Source organism: Notothenia rossii, assembly GCF_949606895.1.
Source record: "Notothenia rossii genome assembly, chromosome: 9".
NCBI lineage: Eukaryota > Metazoa > Chordata > Actinopteri > Perciformes > Nototheniidae > Notothenia > Notothenia rossii.
The window spans coordinates 32,378,904-32,402,395 of NC_136907.1; the positions used below are offsets into that span (position 1 = coordinate 32,378,904).

The 23,492-nt window shown below is 41.3% G+C and overlaps 2 protein-coding genes and 1 long non-coding RNA gene across 3 annotated transcripts in view; 2 read left to right on the plus strand and 1 right to left on the minus strand.

Moving 5' to 3' along the window:
• The window catches only part of opcml (opioid binding protein/cell adhesion molecule-like), a 641,537-nt gene that overhangs the window by 120,795 nt on the left and 497,250 nt on the right, over positions 1–23,492 (plus strand). The gene's annotated exons all lie outside the window — the stretch shown is intronic.
• Positions 1–23,492, minus strand: part of LOC307020795 (E3 SUMO-protein ligase ZBED1-like) — a 59,774-nt gene that overhangs the window by 5,741 nt on the left and 30,541 nt on the right. The window lies entirely within an intron of this gene.
• On the plus strand, positions 1,540–6,519 carry LOC307020796. Its single transcript, XR_013802981.1, has 4 exons — positions 1,540–4,206; positions 4,387–4,542; positions 5,111–5,206; positions 5,867–6,519. It is a non-coding gene; the product is annotated as an uncharacterized lncRNA (long non-coding RNA).

The window sequence follows — 23,492 nt, forward strand, 5'->3', positions numbered from 1 at the left end:
AATGTCATTATTTTATGAAACACTGAAACAATCGGTGAATAAACTAAATTAGTTGCACCTTGATTTTGACCATGTTTGATTGCAAAGACCAGGAAGCATTTCTTAGAAACATAAACAGTGATTATATACAAATATCTAGGACTTGATAATACAAACTGTTACTAATTATATCCCTGAAACATTGGGTCAAGGATATTAAGCATTTACTTTTGCATTGTCTACTGCAATTGAAGATCCTGGCTCTAAAAACTCCAATTATTTTTACTGTTTTCCAAATGTTTGTGCAATTACGGTAGATGTTCCATTAACTATAGTTTGGAGTCGATGTAACTATTGGCATCAATGAGCAAATACAATTGGGTGTCATTTTTAAAGCACTGTATGAACATATTAGTCCAAAAAGTATGTAGGTAAATGAAAGTAGCATTAAACCAGTCTGTTCGCTCCATGTGATAACATTATTTATCCTCACTTTTTTTTAGGTTGCAGCTTATGGGATGGCAATCTAAGCTCTGCACTTTTGTGGCTTCAGCAAAAGGGTCACTTCTCAAGCACTATAGATTGAAGCACGGTGCCTTTGGTCATGGACATTCAGTACCCTGTCTTCATTTAAACTGCCCTTGCTCATTTAAGACATGGGGTGGCCTGCGAACACATTTGTATAGATCCCACAATTCGCAGGAAACTGACAAGTGTGAAGTTGTGCAGTCTTTAACATGTCAAATTTGTGACTCATTTTATGCCAATACAAAAGACTATTTCCAACATATCAATTCCCACTTGAAAAGACATGAAACCATAGAATGTGCTTTTGATGGATGTGATTTCAAGACAAACATACATGGGACTTATACGACACACAGAAGTAGAAAACACAGATCCTATTCATGGAAAGATTTTAAGACTGATGTGATTGCAAAACATCCAGTTGCTGCTGAGAATGGAATCCACTTTCCAGTGTTAGACTTGCATGGTCATGTGGACATAGATACCACCTTAGAGTTGGGTTGTGAAAGGGATACTTCAAGTGAAATAGTGAAACATGTTGCTTCTCTCTTGTTAAAATTGAAAAGCGTCTATAATGTGTCTGGCAAATGTGTTGATGACTTGGTGGAACAGCTTCAGTTTATCTGCACATCCTCAACTCAGTATATTCCAAAGTTAGTTAATGATATTTTTACAAAGAATAACTGTACTGTTGATGAAGCAATTGTCAGTGAATTGGTAGACTAATGTGTCACTCTAATCCTCTTAGAGCAGCCTTTGGTCCTGAGGGACCATTTTCTTCCAAATTTAGGAGGGGAAAATATTTTAAGGAAAACTTCAGTGTAATTGAGCCAGTTGAGTATATTTTGGATCCAAAGGAGAATTGCAGCTTTCAGTATATGCCTGTTCTTCAAACCTTACAGCAATTGTTGCAAAATGAAGACATTGTGAACAATGTATTGACTAAACATTCAAACATTTCACAGTTGGCATCCTTCCATGATGGTCAATATTTCAAGCTAAATGAATTTCATGCTAATGAAGAGTTCAGAATTTCACTTATACTTTACATAGACGATTTTGAAATCTGCAATCCTCTTGGAACTTCGCGAAAAAAACACAAAGTTACAGCAGTTTACTGGGTACTTGCTGATGTACCATCTGAACTGAGATCAAAGCTAACATCCATTTATTTGGCTGTCCTTTGTAAAGCGAATGATGTAAACAAATGTGGATATGAAACTGTTCTGGAGCCTCTTTTGAAAGATCTCGCAACATTAGAGAAGGAGGGAATTTTTTTGCCTCAGCTTGGTACAAATATCAGAGGTACTGTTTTTTGTATTTCAGCAGACAATCTTGGTGCTCATTCTTTGGGCGGACTTTTAGAAAACTTTTCTGGACATTATATTTGTAGGTTTTGCATTGGGGACCATTCTGACTATCAGCAAAAGGAAGTGCGTTCAGGAGCTTTTCCACCAAGAACAAAAGATAACTATGATTTACATGTTCAGTCTGTAAAAGGAAATCCTGCTCAGGTACACTGTTGTGGTGTGAAGAAAGGTTGTCCTATAACTGAGAAATTAAGTTATTTCCATTTTGTAACAGGGCCACCATATTTTTTACACGATCTTTTTGAAGGCATAATTCCGTTGGAATTGGCACTATGCTTTAAATTGTTCATCCGCAAGCGCTATTTCACCTTGATAAAACTTAACAATTCCATAAATCAATTTCCATACAGATGGACTGATAAAACTGATCATCCCCAACCTATCCCAACAAATGTGGTGTCTCGCAAAACTATTGGTGGGAATGCTAGTGAGAACTGGACATTATTAAGATTATTATCATTCATTATTGGTGCGAAGATACCACCAAATGACCCAGCATGGCAAGTTCTCATGAATTTAAAAGATATTACTGAGCTTGTAGTATCCCCTATTCATACTGAGGAAAGTATTTGCTACTTAGATACACTGATATCAGAACATCGCCACAGGCTGTTGGAAGTTTTCCCAGAGCAAAAACTAACCCCAAAGCACCATTTTTTGGAGCATTATCCTGATATGATAAGAGGGTTTGGTCCTTTGGTTAGCCTCTGGACTATGCGCTTTGAGGCAAAACATAGCTTCTTTAAGCGAGTTGCTAGATACACAAACTGCTTCAGAAACATATTGATGTCACTTGCCTCAAAGCACCAAATGATGATGGCATACAATTCACAAGCAAATGCTTCAAAACCTACACTATGTGTCACTAAAGTATCATCTCTTCCATTAGAACTACTTGATATGGAAATACAGAAGTCTTTTAAGGAAGTGTATCCAACACAAACCTCTGTGAACTTGGCCAATGTAGTGATACACCATGGAACAAAATATGCTGCTGGGATGGTTTTGCCGTATGGGTCCACTGGTGGTCTACCTGATTTTGTGGAGATTTCACAGATTGTTATTGTAAATAACAATCTCAGTTTCATTGTGAAATTCCTTAACAGCTGGTATGATGAACATTTTAGAGCATTTATGTTGGACTACTCTGGGAAAATGACCCTGCTACAGCATAGTGAACTTGGTGACACATATCCCTTGGCAGCATATTTTGTGGAAGGCAAACGCATGGTGACATTGAAACGTCACATTGTTTGCCAGTGTTAGACTCAGACGTTTTAAATGCCCTTCATTCAAGGTTTTTTTCTTTCTGTCCAGATGGATTTGGTTGCCTTGAAAGTTATTATAGAACACCGGAGTGAGAAGCTTCTACTGTCCTCAGGAATACCCAGCACTGTGGAGCAGTTGCATGAGACTGTAACGGGGACATTTGGACTCATTGAGGATTTTACCCTGCATTACTTGGATGAGGATTTTGGTGATTACTTCACACTCCATTCTACCAACCAGATTAAACACAAGGGGACAATCAAAGTTGTGATCATTCCGTCAATTGTGTTGACATTGGCTGAAAACCAGACAAATATAACCAATTTGAATGACAGTTCAAGCTCTGCTACTGATTCAATGGACCAGACAGATGGCATGTCAGGTTAATCACAAGACACTGTTATGCTATCTCCCCGTGAAAGCCCTCATAGGACATTATGGCCAGATACAATTGTCATTCCACTTTTGTCTGTGGCAACAGAGGCAGTACTGAGGAATGCCAATGAAGAATTTGTCAAAGATTGTACTGTGCTGAACAAAACTCTGGTGAAGTCTGAAATCATGGAAAAATTGGCAGACTACATGTACAGTTACACAGCATACCCCTCAGGCCTTCAGATTGGTGAGGTGGCAGAGGCTTTAGTCAAAAAGCACCCATGTCTGACGGAACCAGGCAGTCGTAATGGCTGGATTGGATGGATGTATAATCTGAAATACAAGATGGGAAATTACAGGTCGAAGCTCCGAAGTCTTGGATTTCCTGAGGCTACCTGCAATTCACGTTTGAATAAGCCCCCTGATGACAGGGCACCTGCAAAGAATATAAAGAAAGCACGGAAAGGAGAAGTGGTGTTTCTCCCACATTATCCCGCAGGACACACGAAGGAACAACTAGAGCTGGATCGAGACCAACTAATCGCCGAATCAAAGAAGAAAGGCAGCACAGCCATCAAGGACTTGATGTGCAGAACTTTTGCACATAGAAGACATGATGTCATCAGTCTACAGATGAGCATCGAAGACATCAAGGGCATGGCCTGTCTTGTTTGATGTCTTGCAAGTGAGTAAAGGGAATGTTCTTTAAGCATTGGTCAACACAGACATCACAGACTGATAACCTGCATTTGTCACAGTTTTACATCCTATTGAAAGCTATATGGACTTTAGTTTTTGATGGATTGAAATGACAATTAATTTAATCATAAGTATTTTTTTCTCTTTTCTCATCTCTCTCTTTCAGGTCAGCGCAGAGTTTCAGAGGATCACCACACTGAATCTTGAGCCAAAGTTCATGTCAATGTTGGACTTCTATTCCCCGAAACTGTTGTCCATGTTCCAAGGGAAAAAGGGTGCTGTCGGAGAGCGACATCGGGCAAAAATTAGTATTCTACTTCAGGTATTAACATGTTATCCCCCACTTATACAGTTACTTTCTTAACTGCCTTAATAATTCCACCTGTCTCAATTGCATTTATTTCCTTTGTGTACTTTAATTACAATCACTAATTACTTTAGATATTCATTTATCCTAATCCGAACACTCCTCTTTAAACCCTCTGACTCTCTTTCCTGTTCAAATCTTGCTTACTTGCAAACTTCTCATATTATTCATCCTCATGTCTTCCTTAACAGTTATTGCTTTTCTTCCTTAGTTTTCTGCCCTTCAATATCTCACATCTTCTAGACACCCCACCACCATGTAAATGTATATATATATATATCAATCAGCATTGGCTTCTTCTCGTTCTTCTGTTCATATGCCAAATGTTCCATGTTTTGTTTTATTCTTGCACCAACTTTGCATCCCTCCACAACATACTATACTGACAATGTTTCATTTCTTTAATGTTAATTAAATTGAAACAGTTTGACATTAAAGTTGTTACAGTAAAGCACAATTCAGCTTGAGTAATGTGCAGAGTAATACATTGTATTAGTTGTTGAAAGACTGCTCTGTTCTGCAGAGCGGAATCCCCATTCAGCGAAAACGAGAGGTTGTCATCCGATGTCTCATCGAACATCTTGGAGAAGATGCGAGTGCCTTGATCAAGGACTTTGAGGTTAGTACTAAGGCTGAAATGATTATTCGAGTAACTCAAAAAACTAAAAATGATCGGGCATTGGGACAGAAATACACCACTCAGTCAAGCAGACAAACAGACAGACAGCGTGGCACAGAGGTGAGACCGAGGCCGATACAGATGTGCAGTGATCAGTTACAATTATAGTACCCTTCTATGAGTAGCCCAGAAGACGTATACCTTTTTTTTTTTTTGTTATTTGAAATAAAAAAACAATAATAATTATTAGTTTTTGCATTAAAAAAAAAAACGGTTCTTTAAAACTTAATGTCTAGTTTTGACAGATAATATTATTGTATGCAATTTAAACAATATTGATTTTTCTTGTTGTTCATTTTAAGAGGCCGGTCTTATTTTCTATTTTCTATATTTACTATTGCTCATTTAATCAAGCAAAATAATGTATTATCCGATTAATGAATGAATTGTTAGAATACTATATAGCTGCAGCCCTCGTTAGTACAATATTTTTCAGGATTTTTAACAGTGTTAGTTTTGAAGTTTTAAATAATGTAATCATGGATGACTGTGAGACGATCAATAACATAGTGAGTGAGCAGTGAGGAATTGCTCTTTGTTTGTCTTGTAACATGCAGGCTGAAAGTAAGCACTAACCAGTTATCTTTTCAATGTCTGCAGGATGCTGCTGATGCACCTGTCAGTGTACAGGAAGAGTTGGCAGAGGAGGTGATGAAGATTTACCTGCTGCAGAACCAAGATGGGTCAGTCGATGAACCTACTGATGTAGGGATTATGATTGAGGGCATTCCTGTTCTCAGAAGTCTTGGGGATCTTAGCAGAGCCTGCTGCTATCTGTTGGGACTAACCTATGCCTTGGATCTGAGATACCCCAAGAATCTCAAATATAGTTTTGAGGTATTCCAAAAACTACTGTTGGAGCTGGATCCTGTCAACCTTTCAACCAAGGTTCAGACACTGAAAAATTGCCTGCATATGTAGTTGCCGACTACTGTTCAGCAAGATGCTAAAAGGTACGAGTTGAGAGTTCCATTGATAGAATGCATTTTGGACTGGTATTGTTTTAAAGTGTCACTGTTCTTGGTGCATTTCATTCATATGCAGAGTTCCGTTCTGCCCGTTGCTCCCATAGCTCAATGGAAATGTGCACATGCTCATTGGCAAAAATATACCTGGTTGAAAGTTAAGCTAGATAAAATGCCTAAAAGTGTTAAATATTCCAAGTTGAGATTTCCATTAATGCTAAGATTTCTCTGCTGCAATTGGTCTTGTTGCATTTCACCCGTGTTGAAAGGACTGCTTAGTTATCTCTCATATACACATGACAGACACACACACACACACACACACACACGTGAAACCATCTCACACACACACACACACACACACACACACACACACACACACACACACACACACACACACACACACACACACACACACACACACACACATACACACACACATGAAACAATCTCTTATACACAAATTAAACGCTATCATATACACATGAAATGCGATTTCGGTATGTTTGAGAGGGATTTCAGTTGAAACGGAAGTCAATTTCAGAAAAGCGAAAACAATATTTGGTCCGTTTGCGATTGTTCCAGCATGTCTGCTCAGCAGCATGCACAAAGCTTAACTGAGGCAGCAGCGTTGTTAAATAATATCCTGGCCTCAGCGGGGTGCAGTCTCTCTTAAGGGGAGCTGTAGTGGGCCGTTGCCCGCCGCGGGACGGGAAGAGGGACGATAGCTGACCCCTTGGTGTTGAGGCCAGGATATTGTTTAACAACGCCTCGGCCTCAGTTAAGCTTTGTGCATGCTGCTGAGCAGACATGATGGAACAATCGCAAATGGACATAATATTGTGTTTGCTTTTTTTAAATTTGTGCTTCTTTGCTGTTTTTTTTTAAAACGACTTCCTTTTCAACTGAGATGCCTTCTGTTTCAACTGAAATCCCTCACACGTGTGTGTGTGTGTGTGTGTGTGTGTGTGTGTGTGTGTGTGTGTGTGTGTGTGTGTGTGTGTGTGTGTGTGTGTGTGACATATGTTTGTAAATGATTTTGGTTTCAGTTGTGTGTGAGAGAGTGCTTCACATGTGAACGGTATTTCTGAATAATGGGCACTCATAGATATCTCTGGTAAACACAAGGATTTAAAGTGGTGTTTTTGTGTGATTCTTTGTGAATAATCTGTTGATTAAATCGAGTAATCGATTAGTCATCACATTTCTATGAGTGTTAGTTGAATAAGATTTTATTGTGTCAAGAACAGCCCCTAATTGTTACAAATGTAATGTGCAAAGTAAACCAGGTTGAGACTTAATGTCATGTTTTATACTGGTCAAATTTGAACAATAAATGTGTAATTAAAATGTCAATGTGTACAATTGCTTTATGTTTTATTAGAAGTATTGACCTCAGGTAAAGCACTCCTGGAGTAAAGGGTAAATATATTTAAAAAAATAAGTAAATGTAACTATATTTATATAATTAATAGACCAGTTTTAACTAAATGTAGTTAAGAAAATTTAGTACATTTCACACATTTGTTTTGTAAAATAATAGTCTCCTTTTCAGTTACATCTACCTAGCATTTAAGTTATATCTACACATTTGTTTCAGTGGTTTTGACTTAGGGTTACTATTCCATTGACTTAGGATTTTAATTATATTTACTCCATTTTTTTATGTTATGGTACTAAATGTAGTTATTTAGACCTACTTGATTTTTTTTACTTACATTTACTCAATTCATAAGTTACATTTAAATGATTTCACAGCTTTAAGATTTACTCAATATTTTTAAGTGTAAATTTGTTTCAACAATAAAATTGAGAACATCATCGTTTTAGTTTTTAGAGTGTAGACACACTGAAAAAACTGAAACATTTACTTTAATTACGTTTATTATGTCAACAAATTACACATAACTATATTAGGTTAGTTGAAAGCATAATATTAAGTTTAAATAGGTTAAACTTAATATTATTGATTTAACCTTATAAGCCCGAGAGACCCCGGTACCGGGGCATTGCCGCAACATCTTGCAGGAAACATTGTCTGAGGGCATGTTCATTTAATAAACTATGAATGTTTTATATCCATGTAACGGGAAGAAACTCATCTAACTGATCATTATTTTTTTTTCTCAAAATAAAACCCACAATGCTCACGCTGAGCCTCTGAATTAGCAATGAGCGAAAAATGCTAACAGATGACTGCACTGAAATTCACTCACAAAACCTTATTATTTATCTCTGCTGCACATCCATGACATTGTTTCACATCGTGAGGTGACACAGAATCGAGGGATACCCTCATTATCACTCAATTATACGAAATCGCAACTTTATGAACAAAAACAGACATCAAAACATGTGGCGCTAGGTAGCTAAAAATGCTAACATGGCTCACCTGTTTCTTTGTCTGGTCAAACGTGGTCTTCAATGGCATTAAAACGATAAAAACGCTGCTGAAGTGAATCCATAGGTCAGTGGCGAGCCGTCAGGGCCCTCTAGGCCTTCAGTGAGGGCCTAAGATATTCTACAAAATAATATTTAAAAACAATACAAAAATATATATTTTTTTTTAAATATTTTTTTTTAGTAATATTTTTCATTAGTTTTACCAAAATAACTTGATTTAATTGTATTTAAAATAACATTTCCAAATAAATAAATCCTTCGAATTTGCCTATTCAGCTTCTGTTGGAATGTGAAGGGTTAAATGAAAGAAGCTCGTCTCTGCGAGTTACTGTGAAGAGAGGAGCTGTTGGACGCAGAGGCGTGGGAAGGTATTTTGAGTGGGGGTGCTGAGGTGCTTGATTCCAGGGAACACTATTACACAGTAGCTTGGCGTGGGGAAAAAATGAGGGGAAGCCAATAATACGTCCTTTCTTTTGGGTCGGGGGTGTGGTGGTCAATGTAATAACGTAACCAGATAAGTGATTACAGCACCCGGTATCATTTTACACACATTTGTATCATACAGATGCAGGACTTACACACGCCTGTTATCTAACCAACAGGTCCGCACGTACTGTCCAGCAAAAACTCTAAGCATTCATTCACAAACTAAATCAGGAGACCTTTAATGTTTTACGTCCGATTCGCTCCTTTTTTCCTCGCTGTAAACAGCTCCAGTTTAGGCATTGGCCTGTCATCAGATTGTATTTGTTGTTGCTCCTGTAGCGGAAGTTTAGTACAATTATTTTTGATTAAATACTCCAAATCTCCACCCTCCATAATTGCACTTGCTTCAGTTGCTTGCTACTTTCTAACGGCTGTGAGAGTGGTGCAGTGGCGCTATCTATCTTCTATCGATTAGATTTATGATTCGAAAATTATAAAAGTAGGGTAGACATGTGGATATTATCCGACTGAACAAAATATGCATTTATCTAACAGGTTCGTTTTCCACTGACCTTTTTTCGAGCTATTTTCCAAAACCTTGTGGAGAAATCCCATTGCTTTTTTGTCGAGGTAAACCGAGCCTTACTTCCGGGTTTCAGGACGCGTCACTGCAACACTCAGTTGATGCGATTGGATTGGATTGTGAGGCAAGGGAAGCCAGCCGCCTCTGGCTTCCCTTGGCATGGCCCTGACCAATCACAGGTTGGCAGGGGCACGACGTGAGCCTCATCTGATTGGTCAATCCCTCAATTTTTTTTCACCAAGGGAAGCCAATTTCGGCTGGCCTCCTCTCGCAACAGAGAGTGCAATCTACTGTTTCACCATAACATCTAGAGGGGCGCTGTTTCACTCTTTGTAAAATACTCAATGAGAATGGGGGAGAGACGGGCCGGCATCAACAAAGAACCAAGAATTTCCGAAACTAAACAAAGTGTTTTTATTTATTTATTAAAATGATGACTACAATCCGAAAAAACAGGGGAAGCCTGGCTTCCCTTGGCCTCCAGGAGAAAACGCCACTGCTATTACAGGCACTATAGAGCACGCACAAAAGCACTCCTCACACGCAAACACACAGTACACCCGCGACTGTTACAATGAAGGCTCGATAATCAACTCACGGCATATAGGCAGGGGTAAAGTGCTATTTTTTACGAGTGGGGAGCGGACCTCACCTCCTCTAGATGGGTCCGGGGGGATGCTCCCCGGGAAGATTTTTTTTAAATATTGAAGTTAAAAGCATCAATCTGGTGCACTTTGAGAGCAACATTAAGAGATCTATGGATACATCTCTCAACACCCAGATGAAACACAACTGTAAGCAGATGTTCTTTTTCTTTATGGATATTTTACAAATCACTCCCCTTTCAAACTGTATTCTTGTTTTACTGCCATATATAGAAGTGTACGCTGGCGCGACTAGCTGCCGCTGCTCTCCGGTTGCCGCTGCTCTCCGGTTGCCTTTTTTATTGTTTTTACGATTCTCTGTATAGCTTGCAGCAGATCACCTATCTGTGGCGAACGGGATACTGGTGGTCTCTACTCTGGGCTACTGTCAAAACGATCTAGACTGTTCAAATTTAGCGTGTTGGCGTTCTACTCACCTGAGTTACCTGGCCACTGCTACTGCTGTTCGGTGAACGTACATCTGCCCGTGCATCATGTGGATCTACAAACTCGCTGTGAGCTCTGTGCTCCTGTGGACTATCCTGTCCATAGTGATTTATCCAGCGTCATCTCTGATCCAATATATGAGCACGGAGCTCCTCCAGTTTCGATTCCTCCGGCTTGATCCCCCGCCTGTACTGCACTACTTCCCGGACATCGCCCGCCGTCCTCATCGGAGGTACACCCATCGCGGAGCCGGACGAAGTGTCCACATCGATGACTCCACTGCTATCAACTCCATCTGGTCTTCCACCCGCCGTCGCCCTCGGAGAACCATCCGTAGGAAGGTGGATCACAGCTCGTTAACTCGCCTGGCTAGGTCGGTTAACGTTGGCTTCTCCAACCAGCAGTCCGACGTCAAATTTGGCTTATTTAACATCCGCTCCCTCACTGGCAAGGGATTACTTCTACAGGACCTCCTCCGTGACTGCAAGTATGACTTCCTTTGTCTAACGGAGACATGGCAACATCCTGATGATTATTCTCAGTTAAACGAGTCAATTCCCCCTGGGTTTGTTTACACCTGTCAACCCCGTCTCACCGGCAGAGGAGGCGGTCTCGCGATATTACACCGCGAGACTTGGAAGGTCTCAGCTGTCACCGTGCCAGTGTCACGCTCATTCGAGTCCGTGGCTATACAACTAAATGGACCTACTCCAACTATTTTAGTCATTATATACCGCCCACCCAAACCTAACAAGGACTTCACTGATGAATTCACCACACTTCTCACTCACATTTGTTCACTCTCATCCAATATCATTCTGTTAGGTGATGCTAATATTCATTTGGACAAAATTAATCTTTCTCTCACTAAGGACTTCATCTCATGCCTGGACAGCTTTGGTCTTCAACAACGACCTCCTGATAGCAGCTGACTCTGGACAATTATCCATCCTCATCCTCCTTGATTTAAGTGCAGCCTTTGACACCATTTCCCACTCCATCCTCCTTGACCGACTTACATCCATTGGCTTATCTGACACACCCCTAGACTGGTTTCACTCATATCTCTCCGGCCGTACTCAGTTCATTCAGTTAAAATCATTCACATCCCATCCCTCCCTCATCTCCTCCGGTGTCCCCCAGGGCTCTGTCCTTGGCCCCATCCTCTTCATCATCTACCTCCTCCCCCTTGGACAGATTTTCCGTAAACATAACATCAATTTCCACTGCTATGCGGACGACACCCAGCTATACGTCTCCTCCAAACCCTCTTCCACCTTCCCACCCCCCTCCCTCTGTACCTGTTTACAGGAAATCAAATCCTGGTTCACCTCAAATTTCCTAAAACTCAACAGTGATAAAACTGAGGTAGTCCTCATTGGTTCAAAACTCACACTCACCAAGCAACCCAGTTTTACTCTCACCATCGACAACTCCCCGGTTTCCCCCTCCCCTCAGGTCAAGAGTCTGGGTGTCGTCCTCGACAGCACCCTCTCCTTCCACACCCATAGCAACAACACCATCCGGTCTGCCTATTTTCATCTCAGAAACATCAACCGCCTCCGCCCCTCACTCACTCCCCACAGTGCCGCTATCCTGGTCCATTCTCTCGTCACCTCCCGTTTGGACTATTGCAATTCCCTTCTCTATGGTCCCCCCCACAAACACCTACACAAACTCCAACTGGTCCAAAACGCTGCTGCCCGTATCATCACCAGAACCCCTGTCATCAGTCACATCACCCCTGTACTACACCAACTCCACTGGCTTCCCATTAAACACCGCATTGACTACAAGATCCTCTTTCATACTTTCAAAGCCATTCATAACCTCGCCCCCCCATACCTGTCTGACCTTGTCCATGTCAACATTCCCACCCGGTCTCTTAGGTCTGCCTCCTCCATCACTCTCAAAGTTTTCCCAGCCCGTCTCTCCACCATGGGGTCAAGAGCCTTCAGCCGCTCTGCCCCTCACCTCTGGAACTCCCTCCCCCCTGATATTAGAAACATGGACACTATCACCACTTTCCAAACTCACCTCAAAACCCACCTGTTCAGGCAAGCGTATGGCTGACCTGTGCTGCAAGCTGTATGTTTTTAGTAGTTATGTTTTTAAACTGTGTTTTGCTTTTAACTATGTTTGTAAAAATTGTTTTTAACCTTGTTGTACGGCGACCTTGAGTGCCTTGAAAGGCGCCTTATAAAATAAATGCATTATTATTATTATTATTATTATATAGTATTTCATAACTGTTTTTCCTTTCTCTTATTTTTGTAATAACTATAATGATCATATGAAGGTGTGCCGCGGAAATAATCTTTTGAATAATTTGTGACCAAACCGTTTGAGAACCACTGAGATAACTTAGACCAAAGTTAACTATCTAAACCCTGAGACAGTCCTTTAGCTCACTTGAGTCTCTCAGTCTGAGAGGAGAGGACTCTCCTCCAGCTTTTTGTGGAACAAACAGCTCCGTATGTCCGTTAGTGCAGCTAGCTAACCAGATGCTAACAACACGGTCCCTGCAGCTGGCACCGGTCCCTCTCTCTCTCCCCCTCTCTCACACACACTAAATGCGCTATTTCCGCACACACACACACAGAGCCGAGCTTGAATGACACAAGCATACTTTTATTTCCATGCAGCTCTCTGATTGGTCTGGTGTCTTGCCTCTGTTGCATTCACTGAACACGGGAAATTACAGTCCTGCCTTCCTCTCTAGTGTCTGATGAGGTTCACGTAAAGCACGGTTAATGTATTATATTATTAATATAGAATTGTCCGGGGCTACAGAAAAAAACATTCGGGGCAGGCCAAAATATTATTTTACCAACAATGTGGAATTTATTGGCTACATATTACACAGATTATGCACAGCGGGAGCAGCAATAACCGTCAAATAATAATTCAGACAGGGGAGCTCCGCACCCCCTGCCTGCCGCTAGGGGAGCTCCGCACCCCCTGCCTGCCGCTAGGGGAGCTCCGCACCCCCTGCCTGCCGCTAGGGGAGCTCCGCACCCCCTACCTGCCGCTAGGGGGTGCTGCAGCGCCTTCAGCACCCCCCTTCCCGCGCCCATGGTTGGATGTCCAGGCGGTCCAGCTATGAATTCACAGAGGGCCCAGCTATAGTAACTGAACGAGAGAGTAATGTCAAATGACAGTACAATTGACCAATCATATCTTCCCTCTAAATGGGTGGGTGTTATTATCGCAGACTTTATGACAAGTTCCGCCCGCTGTGAAACTTTTCTTGTTTCCATAGCAACAACAACTTCCTGTCAACAGCGTTAACTTGCCTTCAAAATAAAAGCATGCAAAATTACACTTAAGACAAACAACTGCAACGAAAGTAACAAACAAAATGCAATATCCTTTTCAATTTCAAAGAACACAAATAGGGTTATTTACAGGTGTTGTTTTGTGTGGTAGAGGATCCCTTTCATTGATGCGTTTTGCACCCCGGGCCGTTGATTTGATATTCCGCTGAAGTATACGCTGTGACGTAATAACGAGGGAAGGGGTGGGGGTCAGAGGGCCTAGGTATAAAAGTCACGGCTCGCCACTCCCATAGGTTAATCCAATATGTCTGTGTCCCTTTGAAATGATTTCTGATAATCCATGAGCAATAAACCTGCTTTTCGGTTTCCAGATGTCAGAGCTAGAGACAGCTTCACTGTCATGCAAAACTGCGTGCGCGAAGCCCCCACCTTTTTGTTTTACCATGTGTGTGAGTGGGGAGATCCCTCTTCGATTCTATTGGCTCTAACGGTCAGAAAGAGACCAATGGGTTCCAGAGAACGGGTAAAACCCCCATTTCCACCCAAATCACCTCAGAGGTGGATTTTTTTTGCTAAACCTCTCTAAAAAGGTAAAATATCACTTGTGTTGCATCGATCTTGATACAGGGTACTTATTATATGTTGTACTTTGGATTCCTAAAGTTGTTAGTCTACCATACCATCATCCAAGGGTAGTTTTCACTATAAGTAAAAAATCATTTTTGGACACTATAATTTACAGTTTTTTTACTATGTTCAATCTGAATTTTCTTTAAAATAAAAAACATCTATATTGTTCTGAGTCTTCTACATCCAACTCACAGGTTTATCATTACTTTGAGGAAAAAAAATATTAATTTAACCCTTTTAGAAGGGAAGATATGGTCATTTGTTCTGGGAATGTCATTTTCGAGCCTGAGACCTGAAAAACAGGCTCAGGGCTAAACAGGTTAAACTAACCTAATACAGTTATGTGGAATCTGTTGACATAATACATTTAATTAAAGTCAACGGTTCAGTTTTTTTTAGTGCAGGTTCATCATTTGAAAACACATGTAATCATTTAATCAGTTCCTATTGTTACTGAAAGAAAGCCTATTGAATTTTAAGCAGAGTGAGAGGATAAATCACAATTTTCTGCATCCCAGGATGTGATTGATATTCATATATACCAGCCTGATGTTATTTGGGTGGTAAATAAGCAATCAGAGCATCATATGAGACATAAATCAGTTTGCTTAGGCTTGAACAAAGCCTTTTAACCCGTGAGGTTGTGATATCAAATACATATTTTTATTTAGACACAATAAATGGAAACAAATGTGGTTTCACTGCAGCTTCTGAGAAGTGTTACCAATGGAATTTAACATATGAGTCATCCATCACAGCAGTTAGAAATGATTCACTGGTGCACAAACAAGATGTGAGATGGAACGAAATATAATTCTTCTTCTTCAGCCTGCAATTACATCTCCAAGACTTTATTCAAAAACAGATGCAGGGCACAATCTTTCAGCACTTCATTGAAATGCGTGTAGAAAACTAAACCCACATATTTTAAAAGTGCATATATTCAGCATATCTATATCCCTGCTGCGCTGTGGAAGAAAGTCAACAGCCTCAAGCGTATGATAATGAATGGCTCCTTGTCTGCACTGAGTCTGATTGCCACTGGGGGGCAAAGTAGCACTATCAACATTTAGCAGCAATGACCTATTTTCAAATGTTGTGCTCGTCTCATGCATTTGTTGTTGCCCCTTTGAAACGAAAATATGCATGTGAGCATAAACATATAATGCATTACCATATCAATCGGCGGTGCTGAATGCTGTGTCACTGCAGCAAAGGCCAAGCATATCATAAACAAGCTGTGGACATCAAATAACGACACCTCATTTTCCCCTCTCTTGTCATTAGCAGAGACACACAGAGAGGAAGGGAGGTGTGGGAAGCAAAACGATGAGAGCTTTTCAAAGTTCTCATACCTGATTCTCATCCTCAGGAAACTGTCATTTGTTTGTCCCAGCTCTACATTATAGTTATGGTTTTTGGTAGGCGTAACAGGATTTAAAACCACAGCTTTGTGGCCATAAATAATCCACTTCAAGTATCCTTTTAAACTTCAAAGAGATGCTGGCTGAAGATTAGCATTTTGCTTTCACTGTAGGGGGAAACGGCTAAAAATAGTTGTGTTCTGGGGGAAGGCATTCTTTGGTTTGGAGGACTGGGTAGTTGTTTTCTGTCTGGGAGCAAATACATCATGCATGGCTGAGTATCTGCTCCCAGTGCTGTTGATTTACTGTTCTACCAATAACTGCTGTGTCTTCGGGTGAAGTGCTGATGAACCTGCAGCACCCCAGAGAGGTTCATTCAAATAGAAATAAGAAATTCTTTATTCCTCCCACAGCGGGAACATTTACATTGTTACAGCACAAAGGGGATAGTGCAGTTAAAAGGCAAAGCTAAATGACTAGACCAATGAAAGGAGTGCAGAAGAAGCCAAGCCTGATTGGAACACGAATAGTAGTTTCTATCAATTAAAAACCCTCCTCCTAAAAATATAAGATTAACATTTTGAGAATCTTTTACTATTAAATAGCTCCATGTTGTCACAGTTTACGCACAAAGCTCACTCCTTCCTATTTCTGAGAAAATGTTTTGTGCTTATCACTCTTTTTTTAAGCAGTGAAGGCTGCAGCATCTTTTGTTTGGATTGAGAGGCACCTTTAGAAAAGGATACAAATTATATAACCATCATTTTTTTGTAGACCATAAATGCTCTAAACCAGACAGCACCATAACATAAAAATAAAATCATATAAATAATATAAGCAGCGTTTTAAATATACAGCCATATCACAGAAAAGTAGCAGCAACCCTCAGGCTAACGCTGTTCACACGGTTAGCTGACATGTTTACATCCATGTGGAGACAATCCCTATCATAAATATGAATTCAGAAGTCAAATATTTTAAGTTAGCGATGAGAAATACAACACTGATTTTGCAGCAGTGAAATAATATAGGCTTACATTTAATGATTTAAAAAAGACAAATATGTTATCTGCGTTTTGTCTGCATATCCTTACATCATTATCACAACGGCAGCTTTGGTTTTCTCTGCAGATGTGGGACAGCAGCTTCCCCTATTCATAAACAGGCTGGAAGCCAGGTAGCTTTCACTGTACAGTGAGATATTATTTTTGTTTATTTGTTTTTATTGGCTTGTTCAGTTGTGATTGTGACATGAGTCCTTTTTTTCAGTTTTTTTCGACAATGTATCTATAACTGGCAACCTTATAAGCTGGCTTTTAAAATAGCTATTTAAGTTTTCAGTCTTGTTTAATCGCACATTATAGTTTTTTTGGTATAACCCATTCGTTCCCACTGTGCTTAATTACAGTCAAAGTATGGTTAAGCTTTGGTTTAAAATCAGGAAAATATATGGTTGTGATTCAATTGTAAAAAAAAAAAAAATGTTACAGTTGCATTAGGGAGGCGTGTGGTGCAGTGGTTTGAGCGTTGGTGTTCGGATCAGGGGGTCACAGGTTCAAACCCCACTGCAGTCAGCATGTCGTTGTGTCCCTGAGACACTTCACCTGAAATTGCTCCTGTGGGGATTGCCCAAAGTATTGAGTATGCAAGTCGCTTTGGATAAAAGCATTTAACAAGTGACATGTAATGTAATGCATTAAAGTATTTATTTAACTTACTTATAATAAATAACTTTAAACATAACAGCCCTGATCTCCAACAACTGAACACGACATGGGGTACATGCTTTTTAAAAGCTTTAATTTCCTCATTCCTTTTAGTCATAGACTATACATGTTCTTATTTTGTTAAGTATAATTCTCCAAACTAATAGAAAGTGTTAAAAATGAATATATAAAGTGTGCAATCGTTATTTGAAGGCTCCACACACAGAGCAGAATGAACTCCCGGAGCCCCCCCCCCCTCTCATTGCTCTGTGACAGCAGCCGCTAATGAAAGCCTCCGCGAGTCAAGCAACACTCGGTCGACCACATTCATATTCATTAATGCAAAATTGAATGTTAATACAAACTATGAGAGTGTAAACAAAGATCACTTACAAATTGAGTATATCAGCAGTTGAACATTACACACACACTCACAAAAGGTATTGTTGAGGGGTTCAGCTTTTTAATAATTTATTTCCAAACATCAGCAAGTGATTCATTATTTAACTCAGTGGTAGGTAGAACCTCTGCCAAAAAACCAACCTGCGTACAGTTACGGACGTTAGAGTGAACCGCACACTGGAAAAAATGCTGCTCCAACTCAAGTTAAAGTGTAAGAAAAACAAGGTGTGTTCGAGTGTAATAAGTAAAATAATTAGAATAGAACAAGTAAAAATTAGCTTGGTAAGATTTTTTTTAAATAAGATGGGATATTTAGTAGGGCTGTCAAGTTAATGCGTTAATAACGCCACTAATTATTTTAACGCGATTAACGCATGTGTATTTTTTGTCCTCGGCCGCCCCGTAGTTTCAGAGTGCATCGAGTTTAAAACACCATCTACAAGCTGATGATGACAGCCCCGCTCCTGCCGTCCGCTTGCGGCAGACCACACTTCCACGCTCACCGGCAGGCACCGACTGGCCATCGGGAGGACCGGGAGGGTGTGTGTATGTGTGGCACGAGCGAGCGAGAGAGAGAGAGTACGCGCACACCTGTATTGTTGTTGTTAGCATCTGGTGCTAGCTAGCTGCGCTAACGGATATAAGGAGCTGTTTCAATGAAAACAGAGGAGCGACATTTCGCCGACAACTGCGCGGAGCACTTGACTTTATGCAGGTAGCCAGACAGCGGGACATTGTACGAAAAGTCAGCACACTCAGCACGGATAGTGCGCGCAACATGATTGCAGCGTCCAGGCAGCTCCCGTTCGAGCATATGCCTTGAGTTGCACATAGCTCCAACGATCCATCACAGTGTCTCCACACACACACACACACACACACACACACACACACACACACACACACACACACACACACACACACACACACACACACACACACACACACACACACACACACACACACACACACACACACACACACACACACACACACACACACACACACACACACACACACACACACACACACACACACACACACACACACACACACACACACACACACACACACACACACACACACACACACACACACACACACACACACACACACACACACACACTTTGTATATGAGAGAGGTTCCAGCTTGACTTGAGGCGAATATTTGTAATGTTCAGAGATAAAAAATGTGCGATTAATTTGCGATTAATCGCGATTAACTATGGACAATCATACAATCGCAATTAAATATTTTAATCTACTGACAGCCCTAATATTTAGATGAATGAAATCTTGAAATTAGCTGGGAAAACGTCTTTGAAATGTATATTAACAGAATCAGGAAATGTTGTGTTACATAATAAGCCAGAAAATGCTCAAAGGTTTTCTGTTTTCGGGGATTTTTCAATCAAAATTGGTTTTCTTAAAGGTCCCATGTCATGCTTTTCCGGTTATTACCCATCCCCTTGTGTGTTATGAAGGTGTTTATGCATCTAAACGGTCTGCAGAGTCAAAAACCCTCAAAGTAAACCCTGTAACGAGTAAAACTCAAACACAGAAAAGAACTCCCCAAAACGCCTCGTTGGAGATTTCTCATTTTCCAATGTTTTCTTCCAGGGTATCGCTACGTAGGGATACCCAGTAGCCACACCCAGAGCTATGGCCGCTCCCTCTGCCAGCCGAACATATATACTGTTGGAAACTCAAGTTAAGTTCAAAACTGTATCCAGTCATGCCAACGAGGGTCTGTTTCCTGTCTTGTAAGGGGAAATCTTCAATATCAATAATGCCTTACTGAGGGCAGAACCACGACAAAGTCAGTGGCTGACATTTCTTGTTAACACTGTTCCTTCCGATGTTCGAGCCTGTATTGTACTGTGTGCGCGACATTTCACGGACCAAAGCTTCACAAACATTGCAGCGATTCATGCCGGATATGCCAACCCAGTCTCATGGCATTTCGTGTTAACCAACACGATTTTTAATCTATTGATTCGTGTTCACCAACACGATTTCCCCCTTTTTTTCGTGTTGCACAACACGATTTTAAAAGCAATGTATTTCTACTGGTAATGTGTTTCGTGCCTGCAGCACGTCTTTTTCTCCGGTCGGGTCGTGGAAGACTGGAAGCTGTGTGGTTCATAAAAACATGTTCTTACTCAATATCAAGCCACAAGTATTGCTTTTATTTTAAATCGTATCATTTCTGACTTTTGTTGCCATCTGTGAGGAAAATAAATGGGAGAGCGTTACAGAGGGTGGGGGCTGCCACACTGAAGGCTCTGTCCCTGAAGGTTCGCAGTTTGGTGTGGGGGTTGGTAAGCAGGCCAGAGTCTGAGGACCGCAGGTTCCGGGGTGGGGCATGTGGGTGAAGGATGTCCGATAGGTACCGGGGGGTAAGGGCATGGAGGGACTTGTAGGTGAGGAGGAGGACTTTGTAGGATATGCGGGACTTGACCGGCAACCAGTGTAGGTGGATGAGGGTGGGAGTGATGTGCTGCCACGGCTTTGTGTGTGTGAGTACCCTAGCAGCACAGTTTTGGACATACTGGAGCCTGTCCAGGGTTTTGTTGGGAACCCCGAACAGGACACCATTGCAGTAGTCCAAGCGGGTGGTGACAAAAGCATGCACTAGGGCAGGGGTGGCCAACCCGCGGCTCTCGAGCCGCATGCGGCTCTTTGCCTAGTTTCATGCGGCTCTTCAGTTCATATCGAATTTTATATGTGTGAGTTTGGGGGAGAGATACTGACTCCTGACTAGTGTTGCACGGTGTACCGATACTTGAAAGGTATACCGCGATACCCTGCCGTTAAAAACGTTACGATTCCTCCGTTTCATTAGTATCGGTAATTTAAGAATGACGGGGGAAAGTACTCCGGTGAGAAAGCGCTGTTTTAATAAGAGCCGTGTGAGTTCAGCGCTCTGCTTCCACTCCCTGCGCTGCAGCCGTGCCTACAGTCCCGCCCCTTTCAAGCACGCTCTAAGTCCCTCCCCTCTCTTGTGCACGCGCTAGCTGCCAGAGCATGTGAGAAAACGAGAAGCATGGCTGCAAGTGGGAGTGCAACTGCTGCTGCGCCTCGGCTTGTTGACAAAAAAGAGGCCAGAAGTGAAATGTTGATGTATTTTAGCTATGACAGTGAGGGCAAGCCTACGGACTACACGAGGCCTGTCTGTAAGAAATGTTTTAATTTTATTTAATACGAATTCTTGTCATTTATTTTATTTATTGTTCTCATTGTTTAAAAGTTTGTGTTATAGTTATGGTTCTGGTGTGAAATAAAGCACAATAATTACATTTAAGACTGTTTCGAAAAAGAATCGGAATTCTTGACTTGCTATCGAAACCAAAATGTTGGTATCGTGACAACACTACTCCTGACAGTTAAACCTGATATTTAGTAGGTCTGTTAAGTATCGAATGCTGATAATTCTGACGTAATTTGGCCGGTCAAAGTTGTTTGGGCTCGGATAAAATTGCTCTGTTACTTTCGTCCCATGTTACTTTCGTCCCGGCTCTCCCTACGTGTGTATGTGTGGTGTCAGGTGTCAGTATGAGAGGATGACAGCGCTTCTAATTTTGATGTGGCCCAAGAGCCAATCACAATAATACCTGCGATGCAGTGAACCAATCACCTTTGGGGGGGGGGAAACCTATCGTTGATTAAACATTATCCAGTGTTTCCCCTACCAATGTCTTGGAGGGGCGCTGCGCTCCGCCAACTGAGCCCCGCGCCCCCCCCCTGAAATTCAAGGTGTTTAAATAATATATATAATTTTTTTTTTAAAATATATATATAGCACCAAATTGCAAATAATCTATAACTACAGTACTATCACTTTTACTTTGTGCTCTTTTATTAAATAAACTAAACGCTTTCATTTTAAGTTGTGAGTTTAGTGTTTGGACCCTAAGAAACACTGATGCATTAATCAATAACAATAATCCGCAGCTCCTCTCTCTGCTTCAGAGGATTTAAAAAATATATATCCCAATGCCACAAAAATGCATCAGTGACGTGGTTGAAATCTTGTCTCCAGAAAACAAAAAACTGAAACAAGTGGTATCAGTGACTGTGTGTTTGATGTGGCTCTTTGCAGTAACATAGAAAAAATGTGGCTCTTAACCTCTGACTGGTTGGCCACCCCTGCACTAGGGTTTCGGCAACCGACTCCGAGAGTGACGGTCTGGCAATGTTCCTTAGGTGCTAAAAGGCCGATTTGGTCACAGATTTGACGTGGGAATGGAAGGAAAGGGTGGAGTCGAGGATGACACCCAGGTTGCGGGCTTCAGGAGATGGGGAGATGGAGCAGCCGTCGACCTCGAGGACGAAGTCACCAACCTTCTGGAGCAGGGCCTTGGGTGCCACAACCATGAGCTCTGTTTTATTTATAATATATATGTATATTTACACATGTTCATTTTGTACATTTCTAAAAATAAAGTTTGATGGAAATACTTAGTAGCGTTTCTTCCCTGAATTATTTGCTCCTATAACATATCATTCATATATAGCAAACCATGACTAAGATTTTTCATCAAACACAGTAGTAGTTTATTACAGGTAAAAATAACTTACTCTTCTTCCGTTCTACACCTCAAAGGTCTATCGAATCTGTACATGTTATGGAGGTTCTGCAGGGTGTGGGGTATGTATGGTGTATATCTTGGCATATGATGTTGTGTGCTGCTGTTGGTGTTTTCAGCTAGCTGGCTACATTATGTTGTAACTGTCAGCTAGGCTACATTTCTAATTTCTTTGCAACGGAAGTTTTCCACTTCGGTAGGCATCATGGCGCAGTTTCCATAAGTGCACCTAAATAACAACAGCTGTAGATACAGTTCGGTTAGTTAGCGTATAACATATAAGGCTGTACCGACGCCATTGTAAAACTGATGTTCCGCTCAGAGCCGAAAAAAGCACTGTTAGACATGGGCGGAGCATGTCTGGTGGTTGACTAATCAGAACAGAGTTGCCGAGCTGACCAATCGGAGCACACTGGGCTCACAGGAAGGGGGGGGGAGTGGGGGGCAGGAGTTCCAACAAGCCGTTTAGGCAACACGTTCTCACTCCCAACCCGTCACATGTTGACGGTCGTTCAGGGCCCCTGCCCGTCACTCTATTACGGACAGGGTACCCCTTGAGAGTCAGTTTTCAACGGGCAGGGCATCCCATAGACCTTCATAGACCTCCCATAGTGTTGATAATAGACGCGGTGAGAACGCTCCCCGACGGTCGGTTGTTATTGTTAATATTAATATAATAATTATTTATTTTGTAATAGTCACACTCGATTTCGCAGATTTTCTTATTGCCTCAGCTAGTTGACACCTCTTTTAGCAGAAACAAAGGCTACATTAATGTATTAAATCAAT